The 13,313-nt window shown below is 31.5% G+C and overlaps 1 protein-coding gene and 1 pseudogene across 7 annotated transcripts in view; both read left to right on the forward strand.

Annotated features, from left to right (window-relative positions):
• LOC141462335 (suppressor of lurcher protein 1-like) overlaps positions 1-13,313 on the forward strand; it is a 418,108-nt gene that overhangs the window by 1,979 nt on the left and 402,816 nt on the right. For 6 of the 7 annotated variants that reach the window (XM_074144108.1, XM_074144104.1, XM_074144110.1 and 3 more), the window contains exon 1: positions 7,934-8,024. The exons of the other annotated variant lie outside the window; for it this stretch is intronic. The gene's annotated coding sequence lies outside the window, so the exon portion shown is untranslated. Of the gene's footprint in view, positions 1-7,933; positions 8,025-13,313 lie in introns of those variants that run through there. 7 annotated transcript variants of the gene reach the window in all.
• LOC141462342 (U2 spliceosomal RNA) lies at positions 9,844-9,973 on the forward strand (annotated as a pseudogene).

The following is a 13,313-nucleotide window of genomic DNA, read 5'->3' on the forward strand; positions in this document are numbered from 1 at the left end:
TAGACGACTTATCCTTGCGTTATCATTAAGTAAATAGAAAGGAAATTAATAAAAAATCAACTAAATGAAAATTTCTACATAGAAGTGAAGAAACACTATTGCTAACATAGCCTTTTTTTGTTAATTTCTTTTTACATGTATCTGCTATAAAACTGTGTTATCGTTAATAGCTGACTGCTAATTATTTCTTTGGTTGAGTTAAATACAGTAATAAAAATATTGAATATTTTATCTTTCTCTGAATTTTTCAAACTAATAACCCGAACTTAAGACGTTAACCCAAATGAATTATTACATATGTATGTAAGTATATGTGTAGGGCTGCCGTTCGTCCCGTATTCTAAGATCATGTATTTGATTGGTTTAACGATGAAATTTTCTGAAAATAAATAAAAATGATCTTTTACTATTTTCCAAACTTTTCGGCAAGGACATACATATGCCCTCATCAGTGACAGAATTGGGCTACATTAAGGGGTAACCGCTTGGTGCCACCGTTTAGCCACTTTTTTTGGTTAGATAAATGTTTATTTATTTAATTAAGTTATTTAATACTTTAATTTTGTTATATTTACTTTATTTAGATAGTTGAAACCTACTAGCTAATATTCTTTAGGCACAATTTAACAATGTACACATATTTATTTGAACATTACAAATAGTGTTTTGTAAAGTGTAAGTTTGTTTTGTACGTTCATAGAGGATTTTTTTAAATACTAAAGATTTTTTTTTCTAAATAATTTTTATCTACTATATAGCCTGAACTCATTAAATTACACTGCAAAAAGAAATAAAATTCACGGCCATCACAACAAAACTACTCTCGTTACTGTTTCTCTTTTTTTAAGGTTCCTGTCACAGCTATGAATGTTTTGAAACCAACGCCGGCAGTACTCTGATCCAGCAGGAGATCATGCTATTCCATTTCGTTTGTAGTTTTTTGTCAAAGTTTTCAGTTTGTGATGTGAAATTGTTTTATTAGCATGGTCATGATATGCTAAAATTGACTATTTGAAGGGACTTGATATTATTTATATTTTTAATATTGGAATATGTTTGAAAACAGCGAATGAATTGGGACAGGTTTTAAAAGAAACTTGTTTAATACTGGAAACTATAAACTAGATAAACAGTTCTGAATTAAATCTTTTGAAGACGTACAATTGGGTGAAGAATATTGTCAATCTTAAATTATCTTTACTACTGGTTTTGTGATCAAAAGAAAAAACAAAAAACATGATATCTTTAAACAACTTTGTTTCTTTTTCCAAGATTTTTTCACCTTTTAAGGGCAATTAATATCAAATATGTAACTATGTTTTAATTCATATAGAATTAAGAAAATTCTAACAAAACGAGCTATCGTTATTCACTTTTTGTACCAGTATAAACTTTTAGAGTAATCGATGGTTACAGATAAAGTTTCAAGTCCACAGTCCAACTTCTTTCTGCAAATTAAAAATTCTCTCTGATTCTTTAAAGTAAACCAACACTTCTAAAGATTTTTAATCCAACTCTGGAAAAAAAATGAAAACTTTTCTTGGCCGTGTGAATTATCTTTAAAGAACACTTTAGCAGGGAGAGATTTAAAATAAGGATAAAGTTAAATTGGCATAAACTTAATTATGGATTACAAACTTTGGTTGAAATAAAAATTAATTGAAGCGCTTCTGCTGTATTTTTAACTGAGGAATAACCAGCTTATTTTTTTTAAGAACATAAGGGGTAGGACTTTCGACAGAAGTTAGTATAGTTAACTTCTACCCTATCCGTCCTCTTATTATCCTCCTATTCGACTACTCCTCTAACCCCGACATTCTTTCAATGCTTATTTATTGTGATAGAAAAATAAGGTAAGGACAAAAGTAGATGCGTTCTATATACAAATTAAATAATTAATCATGTAGATGTAAACAAGTAATAAAATTTAACGCACTCGTTGAATTTATTTAAATTACGAGTTGTCGCCATTTAATTAACCATTCAACTTAACATATGCAATTACTCTGCAATCCACATTATTTTATTTTTATTTATTAATTTAAAGTGCATCAACATCCAAAGTCCCTGGAGTTTTAAATTATTGTGATTAAATATGAAGTTCTTAAATGAAGTCGAAGCTCTTGATAGGATGAAAAAACCTTTTTAAGAGGTTATTATTAGGTTTAGAAAAACTGGTTACAAGAGACCCCCCCCCAAATGGAATTTTAATATTGTCTTTTTATATTTTTACAAGAACTACATTAAAGTTTGCTGGTAAACTATTATTGACATTTAAAATTCTGTTTAAAAAATACATTTAGCATAGCAGTTTACAGTTCCTATGGTCTGTTATGAATCTAGCAGGTTTAACTTTTAATGCTGAAAAATTGGAATGAAATTTGTAAAACATTCTATTTTTTATTAAAGGCTATTTAACTAATTTTTCATCTTTTTATGCAAAATAATATCGCGAAGTCAGTAAACACAAGAACAAGAAAAAAATAAAATAGTGAAGGAAGAAATTCTCTTTTTTGTCCTAAACAATAGTATTAGAATACTAGCATAATTTCCACTAGTACCATAATATTAGTATTTGGTATTTGCATAATAGTAATTGGAATAAAATTACAATTCATTTTTCAAACAAAGCAAACACTGCATACAGGGAACACTTCAACACGTTGCCGTATCATTACTTTGCACTCTAAAACATTTTAGTAAATCATATGCTTGGTTTAGTACAGTTTAAGAGTATAAAATAGATTTGTTATCTAGCAATGAATCAGGTCCAGTTTCATGGTTACTCTCAATTAATATTCTAGCACTATTTCCACATTTCATCCTCGCACTTTTCATACATATTTCTTCAGATATGATTTTCAAGAAGTTAAAACCATGGAATGAGATGGACACACGTACACTTTCGCAGAGTACAGATAGAATACAGATATCTGTATTTCTAACAGTAGAATTTTTGCTCTATCCTGCCAATAAATCATATTCCATTATTAATAATTGATACGAATTGCAAAACTGATAGTTTTTCAACCAATCATCCACTCATCTTAAAATCCCTTTCAGTCTAATTCTGTACTATATAATATAAATGAATATTTAATCACTCGGATCATAATTTAATCATATTTTTAATATTATGATTTTTTTTTTACAAATTTTATGTGCTCGCTGGTGTGAAGGTTATCCTAAATTAAAACACACTATCTGCATCAATCAAATCAACTCAACTTTTTTTTTAACAGGCAATAACAGCTATTGCTTTACTAATAGATATATACAAAGTTTTTCTTGTGTTCGCTTTAAATAAATAAAGTTTTTACTAAAACTTATTATAAAAATTATTAATATTTTTATGGGCCACACATTTTACAGTTTTATTATCTTGATCATATTCATAAAGTCAGCCTGAGTTTACTTCATCAAATAGTGCACCTTGTCTAAATTTTAATATCTTCTTGTAATTAACCCGAGGAAACCTGCTTTACATGAATATCCAAGTGTGAAGGTTAAAGTTTATTAAAAGAATAAATGTTTAAATTTAATGGAAAAAGTTTTATAAGAACAAAGTTGAAAAAAAAACAACACCACATTATCTGTCACTATAAATTGGTTTGCAAAAAAAAAAGCGTGGGTAGTAAGTTCGCTGATTTTGATCTTAAGACTAACTTGGAACTTCATACTAATTGCTAGGGTGATCTCCAAAAGGCTACCGATGAGTTCGTTTGCAGGATTGGATCAAAACTGCGAATGTTTTGTTCTTATTTTTTTTCCAGGGAATTCCAGTTATTAAATTTATTAGGTTGAGGTAATCATTTCGAACTTTTGCAAAAAAGCAAGCTGGCACCCCATGAAAAGGAAAACCTCATCTGGAACCAAACTAACAAATGAAAACAGTCGGAGAAGAAACCCTGAAAGAAGCATTCATTGCGTTACTAACTAAGTAATTTGCGCCGTCCTATTAGGAACTGTAAGAAGGTTATGTCCTCTAGTTGTGGGTATTTAAAACTACTTGAGTGATAATCAAAACTGAAAAAAAGTCTATTGAAGTATGTCGATTAAAAAAACATTTCTCGTATTTCCAACTTGCTCGTACAAAACTTACACTGTACGTGAACGCTGTAGATCTACTATAGTTAGTACGAGTTGTTTCTAAGATGGGTATCAGTTTAGGAACTCCGCATCCAATAAGCCCCTGTACCAGTTCGCAAAGTCTGACATATGTTTCGTTTAAACTGCAGTTCCAAGGACGCTTTTGTGTCCTGTGCTCAATTGCTGCTTTTCTTTTCTTTTTTTCGACTAGTTAGTAATCTTCAATAGAAAAATGGAAGACTTGCTTTTTTCTGTTTTTATTTTTTCAAATACAGTGATTATGCTCATCAGTCCATACCTACAGAGCCCTGGCTTGCTGGCTTCGCACTTCCATTCCCCAGTACCATGATTGATGACGGCGGTACTGTGTTGCTATCTATGAACCATCCGAGAAACCAAACGGCCGTCAGAGGATTAGGAAAGCCGCCTTTTTATTACCTAGTTTCCTTTACTTCTTTTCTATTACAAACATTAATTTTATTGCTAAATCATACAATAAGATTAAATAAACTTAATGGTATTAAAACTACAATGTTTTTTTTCATCTCTAAGGAGGATCAGTCCAGCTTGTGACCTATTGATACTTATACCTTTTGATGTAGATGTAGATATTTGATCCTCCCATTGGTAAATGTTTTTGTTAGATGAAGCTACTGTGAATCGCTACTTATGCAGGTTATATAACTACTTTGTACCTCATGTTATAGATAAAGGGTTTAAATATTAAAATGTGGATTCTGGATAATATCAGAGATTTTATCAGCCACAGGCATTACTTTCTTTATTTTCTTTACTAGTCATAAACCTCGCGCTTTAAAATTTTGATCTGTTTTAAATTTTCATCAATCACCAATAAAATCTCAGGTTTATACAATATAGGAGTTGAGGCTTGAAGAGAAAAAAAATATTTTTAGTGCTTTACACATCTTAGAACTGTACGTGAGTTTAGTTTTATCTTGAGTCTTCAGTTATTTACAATTATCTGGTTGAAGACTTCAAGAACACACATCAAAGACATGCACAACTTATCTTTAGAGTAAAATACAGTAAGTAATAAACAACAAGTAAAGTAATATACTTACAAATTGACTAATCGATTGTATTTCATTAAATTTTTAAATATCTAGTATCAAAGGAGTTTTCATTTTAAGAATTCGAATAACCCCGTAATTAAATATAGCCTTTGAAATGAAGTATGTAACCCCTACGCTATTTTATACTTCGGAACTGATTGGGTCATGAATTTAGTTATAGAACATTCCTTATTGAATTAACTTTAAATTCTTCGCTGCTTATCTCGCTTCCAGTAAATCATTAAAACGCTTATATATTTTAAATACTTCTGCATAGAAATGTTAAAGACTTTTTTCCATTCGCTTATCGAATAAGTAAAAAATAAAATTCGAAATCGTAATTCAGGCCAATCTGTCCCAATTGGTCCACGCTAACTTTCCTTTAGATAAGTACTCGTTAAAGGGGAACCATTATCTCCTCTAATCAGGGTAAGTATTAAGGCTCTCCAAAGAATGCATGTTGAAAGATTTTCTGTAAATCCTGCCAGTATCCAGGTGAGTCAGAATAAGTTTTCAAGTTTCATAAAATTCTCAGAATAAATCACGGATTCAGCGCGTTTTACCTGGATATCCGTGCTACATGAAAAGTGCAGAATGGTGGATAAATTTAGTCAAACCAAGCAGAGCAATTCTTCCAACTTAATACTCTAAGTAATAACTCGCTCTGCAGATAAATTGGGGACTACAACATTGACTTTAGGTACAGCAAGAAGGGAATGAAAAGTACTCTTATTTAAACTCATGGTAGTCAGCATAGGGTTTTTTAATTTATTTAATATTTCTCTAAATTAAAAATTTGTAATTTTCTGCCGTAATTATTGAAACAGTTACTGGAGGTTATATTCAGAGAACTGAAACTTGACTTATAAATACTGAAATATTGTTAGCAGTAAGATAATTGTGGAATTTATCTATCTACTTAACATATAACCAAGTACAGTCGAACCTCTCAATAACGGACACTGGCGGGGGAAAGCAAAGTGGCTGCTATTTGGAGGTGGTCGTTAGAAGGAGGTAGGCAAGTTTCATAATGAAAAAATATGGGTTTTTTTTCCAAACATCTATTTAAAAATTGTTTATTATTAATAGATTTAAAAACGTACATAATTGCATAATTATTTAGCTATATGATCAAAGATGCATATACGATATCGAATTTTATTTTTTACTTATTCGATAAGCGAATGGAAAAAAGTCTTTAACATTTCTATGCAGAAGTATTTAAAATATATAAGCGTTTTAATGATTTACTGGAAGCGAGATAAGAAGCGAAGAATTTAAAGTTAATTCAATAAGGAATGTTCTATAACTAAATTCATGACCCAATCAGTTCCGAAGTATAAAATAGCGTAGGGGTTACATACTTCATTTCAAAGGCTATATTTAATTACGGGGTTATTCGAATTCTTAAAATGAAAACTCCTTTGATACTAGATATTTAAAAATTTAATGAAATACAATCGATTAGTCAATTTGTAAGTATATTACTTTACTTGTTGTTTATTACTTACTGTATTTTACTCTAAAGATAAGTTGTGCATGTCTTTGATGTGTGTTCTTGAAGTCTTCAACCAGATAATTGTAAATAACTGAAGACTAAAGATAAAACTAAACTCACGTACAGTTCTAAGATGTGTAAAGCACTAAAAATATTTTTTTCTCTTCAAGCCTCAACTCCTATATTGTATAAACCTGAGATTTTATTGGAGAATTTTTTTTTCGGTCTCCTCCAAGGTTTTTGGGTCGATTGTATCAAAACCGGTGGGGGCCGCCAGACCCCTCTTATTCCGCTACCCCTTTTATCCAAAAAACTACATATTATGGACTTATTTAATAATTTTTGTAACAATTTTTATAATAATCATCACATTTATTCGTAACAATAATAATTTATGATAAAATTATCATCATACTATCATCTATTATTAGAAAAATAGAACAAACCTTTCGGCAAGTTGACGTTGGCTCGATTTGGTTTTTGCAAAATCTTCCAACACATTTATTTTCTCTTCTAGAGATTAACCACTTTCGTTTGAGAGACTTAGCGGAAAAAATAATATTGTTCGTCCAAAGTTATGTTGAAAAATGATTAAAATGGTACAAGATGTATGGAGCTTATATAGGAAACTTTAGGAAAAACCAGAAAAAAACAAAAACTTGAGAGGGGATAATTCTTTTTATCACCGCATCAAACGAACTTTTAAGAATAAGGTGGTCGTTGGCAGGAGGTGAAACATTTAATCCGTTCCCCAAAATCAATGTCCGCGGTCGTTAAGTAGAGTGTCCGTTAGTTGGAGGTTCTTTTATATAGAAAGTGTATAGGGGTAAAACGGGGAAATCCAAAAACTGTCCGTAAATAGAGATGGCCGCTAGTGAGAGTGTCCTTTATGGGAGGCTCGACTGTAAAAGATTTCAATATGAGGTAATTTTCATTCTTTTAGTAAAATTAGTATCAATAAAAATTCTAGGAGTTTTGGACTTGTAATTGTATTGGAACTATACGAAAGTTTGCACATAAGTTCGAAATGAGACCTTAGTTCTAACAGATATATATTTGTTTTAGTAGAGATTCTTTGATAAAACATGGGGCCTTTTGTTAAGGAACGAATACAATTTCTTATAAAGGAAATGTAATAGCAATAAATATAGCAAAAGTAATAAAATTTACAAATAAGAAGAAAGAAATATATGAGATGAGAGTTGGGAGGCAGATTTCAGCCCCTCAAAGCAACTAACGGAGGGGTTGTGTTGGCCGTTACAGTGGGTCCTGTCTGGGCATATCGGTTCAGTTTGTGTTCACATTCCGCTCAGACCGCTGAGTATTGCGCTCGCTTAACAACTACGCGTGTACATACTCTGCTGGTGAGTTTCGATAAATTTTATTTCATTTCAAGGTTAATTTTTAGTTAGCTTAATTTTTTTTAATTAATAAAATCCATTATTTTAAAGAAAAAGGTGAAATACATTTTTCTATTTCAAAAATATATAGTTAAAGACATATTTTGGGGGAGGATTCAATTAAACTTTTATTTTAAGATGACCTTTTTAACTTTTTACTTTACCAAATATCAGAAGAATGTACATGGATCTTCACGACCAAATTTAAATTATATTAGTTTCTGAAGACATTATTAAAAAGTATCTAAATTGAAATCTAACTGCAGCAATACATATTAATTCATTCATTATAACCCTAAAATAATTAGGTAATAATTATCCAGGAAATTTGAAATTTCAGGCATTAAGTAACTGACATTATACACTTAAAGCTGTGATGAGTTTGTTGATTGGTTTTATTGCTGTTAAGTCAACTAAGAGAGCGCATCTAAATTGTACTTCGCCCTTTATCATAAGAAATGTTGTTATCAATAATATGAGCAAACAATAAATATTAAATTTTTACTTCATCCATTATCATTTATTTGAGTGTAATTTATTGGGTTTGAAGAATCATTTTTAATTATTTTAAAGGAAAATTGGGCGTATTCAATTATATTTTTATTTTACTCATGTTCTTTTAAACACAATTTAAGAATGGTACAAATTATAAGGCAGGATTGGTTTCTACAAATATGCAGATGTGTACATTGCGATTTTGGTCCTATTATTAATATTAGAATAATAATACAATAACAGTCGTAGAAGTCTTGATGTTTTTCATTTTAAATGAGAGCAAAAATATTAGTGGCCACCAATGCGGAGATATCAGTTCGAATCCAGCTGCAGGCCCTTAGATTTTCTCTTCCTAGGAGCTTCTTACTCACTGCCCGGTGATGGACTTAGCTTTCAACCATTATCAAAAGTTTAATTATAAGTTTGGTATAGAGATTTTGGCTTCAACTGTGCTCCCATCTCCCACTACACTTGAGTATGTGTTCTCTACATTAAACTTCAATTCTAATGAAGAATGGATGCCCAGTACCGGGTATGCTACGATGGATCAGCGAACTTAATCACGTTCTCAAAAAGCTGAAATAAATAAATTAATAATTGGGTATGTCGGGAAATATGAAGAAATTAAATAAAAATTAGCTCTAATTTGTAAAATATTAATAAAATCTTTAGCCATCGTACTTTAACGAAAGTATTTCGAACGTTTATTTGGGCAATAAACTAAATTATTCTGTTATTAGAAATTACTAAGGATAAGCTTAAATAATTCGTAAAAATAATCAAGTAATATGAAGGTTTTGAAGTTCTTGATTATTAAATAAAAAGCGACAGACTTTTGGAACTAATTGGTTGGTCATTTTATTTAAGAACAAAAATATTTGTGAACACAGTTTTTTGTGTATAAGAACAAAAGTTTAGGTAAAAAAAATCTGTTGAAACAAAACTATTATTATTTATTTGGCTTCAAAATGACAATTTATAACCAGAGTTCAGCTGTTTTACATTGGTTCAGTTTAAACACACGAGTAAAAAATGTAACAAAATTACAGAAAGTTGATTAAATGTTTATATGAATACAATGTCCCCCTAACGAAACAGACAAATAGCAGTAATTCTATAAATCTATTTATTCACTTTTATTTATTAATTATTATCATTAAGATGCTTAAGGCAGACTCAACTTCAATTCGACAATTACGGCTCAATTTCCCTTCTCCAAGGCTAAACAAACTTTCAAATATAAACAAATAGGCCTAATCTTATCCAAACTGGTACAATTCAGTAGAATATCGCTTCTCGGCCTTTTGGCTAAGATCAAAGTGTAGTATCTGTTGAAATAAAAGTTCATGTTAAACAAATATCTGTTTCAGTGTCGGCCGAATTTTTTTTTTATATCCTTAAAATTGAGAACTGACCAATCGGTATTGTATTTATTTAGTTTCAAATGACATTATTTACGCTAGCTCCTGTTTTTGTGCAAAGATAAGGAGCCTTTTAATCACACTGTTCATTTTGAACAGAGAAAAAAAACTTCATTAAATACTCTGTTACTGTCCATTCGGTCAGAAAGTATTAGATATACGAGGGTCGTTTGAAAAGTCCGTGCAAAGTCAGAGAGATAGCACCACTGCTGCGTATCGAGGTTATGTTTAGTTAGTAGCATCTCTTGGAAGAACACACACCAAGTTTCAGCCAGATCGGTCTATTTCTTTGTGTTTGGCATTCGTTTGAATCGAGGAAGTCGAGTGATTTTCAAAAAATGGACGAAAAAGAATTTCGTGTGTTGATTAAACACTACTTTATGAAAGGCAAAACGCCTGAGGAGACTAAAGAGAAGCTTGATAAACATTATGGTGACTCTGCACCTTCGATTAGAACAGTTTATAAGTGGTTTCAAAATTTTCGGAGTGGCCATATGGGCACAAGTGACGCTGAACGTTCTGGACGCCCTGTTGAGGTTACTACTCCAGAAATCATTGATAAAATCCATGATATGGTGATGGATGACAGAAGAGTGAAGGTGCGTGAGATTGCTAGTGCTGTGGGCATCTCGAATGAACGGGTACATAATATTTAGCATCAACATTTGGACATGACAAAGCTATCCGCAAGATGGGTGCCGCGATTGCTTACGCTTGACCAAAAACGAAATCGTGTGAAGTGTTGCAAGGACGGTTTGCAGCTGTTCCAGAAGAATCCGCAGGACTTTAAGCGTCGTTTCGTCACTGTGGATGAAACATGGATACATCACTACACTACTGAGACCAAAGAACAATCTAAACAATGGGTTACCAAGGGGGAATCTGCGCCAAAAAAGGCGAAGACCGTTCCTTCGGCCAGAAAGATTATGGCGACTGTCTTTTGGGATTCGCAAGGAATAATCCTCATCGACTATCTGGAAAAGGGTAAAACTATTACAGGTGCATATTATTCATCGTTATTGGACCGTTTGAAAACCGAGCTGTAAGAAAAACGCCCACGATTGGCCCACAAAAAAGTCCTTTTCCATCACGACAACGCACCAGCTCACACCTCAGCAGTTGTGGTCTCAAAATTAATGGAAATAGGGTTCCAACTCGTTTCACAGCCCCCCTATTCTCCAGACTTAGCTCCCTCGGACTACTTTTTGTTTCCCTACATATTGTATGAAGAAATGGCTGGCGGGAAAAAGATTTTATTCAAACGAGGAGGTGATTGCAGAAACGAATGGCTATTTTTCAGACTTGGACAAATCCTATTATTCGGAAGGGATCAACAAACTAGAGCAGCGTTGGACGAAGTGTATAAGCCTAAAAGGAGACTATGTTGAAAAATAAAAAAGGTTTACCCCAAAAAATTAAGTAGTTTTTATTTTTGCAGGGGCTTTTCAAGCGACCCTCGTAGTAAAATATAAAATGAAAATAAGTTCTTGTAGCATTATTACTTTATGCTAAAGATCTTTGGTTTTATTTGAAAACGTAAATTTAACGGATAATTTAATACAAACACTGTTTTTCTTCTCTTACTAAAATTGAATTAATTCTAAACTGAACTACTCTTTAAAGATAATTGATAAGAACAGTTCCTTATATACAATTTCCTGAACTTTCAGTCAAGTATTGCAAATTTTTATTTATGCTTTTACTACTAAAATAAAATTTTATTGTGTGTCCTTCTGTAGTAAGGCATCTCCCAACATGTTTTTGTGACATAATATTTTTGTAGCCATGATTCAAAATGAAAGATATTGGCAGAAGTTCGTTAGGAGAAGTTTTGTGGTTATAAATTTGAAGATTTACCAGATAAAATAATCAATTTACGATAGTGGTGATTATTTGCAGCAAAAAATAAATTAACGTTTTTTAATAGAGATAGAAAAAGTAATGCTTTAATTGAAAACAGCCAGAATATCTGAGGGGAAAAAAGGACTGACCAAAGTTAAAAGTGAAGTGATTTTTGTTTAATAAAACTTTAGTGTCAAGTTACCACGTCAAAGAAATACCTTTCCTTTTGAAGAAAAGCTGTTGTTAAACCACTTTCTCCATCGCTATTTTTAACGGAAATCCGCACTTTTCTAAATGAAGAATTTTCTTCCAAAGAATTTATATTAAAAAATTTCCAATATCTTTTATTGAAACTTTTAAAATTATAAATTTAAGGGTAAATTTCTCCAGATACTTTTAGAAGCAACTTTAAAGCGAAAAATTGTTTTACTTAAAATGATTCCTCAAAAACAAAAACCATTTAAAAGCTCCTGAAAGAAATCTTTCAGTAACAAGCACATTAATGTAAACCTCTCTGAGTGCCAACCTATGGCACAGCGCGCGGTCCTTCAGAATTCAGCTTCTGCACACACTCACACTCACACGATCATTCACACAGGTAGGGGTTAGGAATAAGTTACAGTTAATTTGTTAGCTCTTTATTACCTACTGACTTATTCTACATACACTCAATATTTACAAATTCTCTTACTATAACTAAATGTCCACCACATAAAAAACCATGAAATAACTTGAAATAATAACCAACAACTACAACGCAAAATAACTAAAAGCCAAATAAACTTAATTTCTTCTAACTAAAAAAAAAATAGATACGTTAATTATTAATTGATAAGAGTTAATGCCCGAACCCTGGTGAGTGGTTAAGGGTACACAGAGGGCTTAGTCTGGAATCTGGCTCACCTCACGCCAATTCGGGTAGAGATATAATTCGCAGCAACTCGTGGACTTCTCTCGGCAATGGCTTCGCACCTTCTGCCTCCGTCACTCCTCCCCAACACTCACCAGGGTTCCTACCTTACTGCACTTTGTACTCTACCTACTCTACATATTTATTATTTACGATTATTATTATTATTATTGCGCACAACCAACACTTTACATTAATATCATCACAGGAATAATATTTAGTGAAATTAAATATGTCAGTAAAATAGGAAACTTGAAGGCGAATTGCTGCCAGTAATAGTTTAGTGATTTTTCTAAAAATATTTTAAAAAAATATTCGTACTCTAGTACATAGACTAGCAATTTTATTTAAAAATATTTTTGTTGATTGCGCAATCGCTATGATTTCATTTACTGATTCTATGACCATTTTAATCAACATCTACGTTGTTTGTCTTGAGATTCAAAACAAATGTTGGGCTACATCAATTTTGTTTTAAAAGTTGCTAAACTTTAAGAAAATGGGTATAAAGTGTATAAAAGTGTATTTATGTTAGAAATACAGTAAAATATAGCTAAGATGTCTTTCTACTATTTTGTTTAAATT

Source organism: Rhodnius prolixus, unplaced genomic scaffold (genome assembly GCF_049639745.1).
Source record: "Rhodnius prolixus isolate KJV_2025 unplaced genomic scaffold, Rpr scaffold_36, whole genome shotgun sequence".
Lineage (NCBI taxonomy): Eukaryota > Metazoa > Arthropoda > Insecta > Hemiptera > Reduviidae > Rhodnius > Rhodnius prolixus.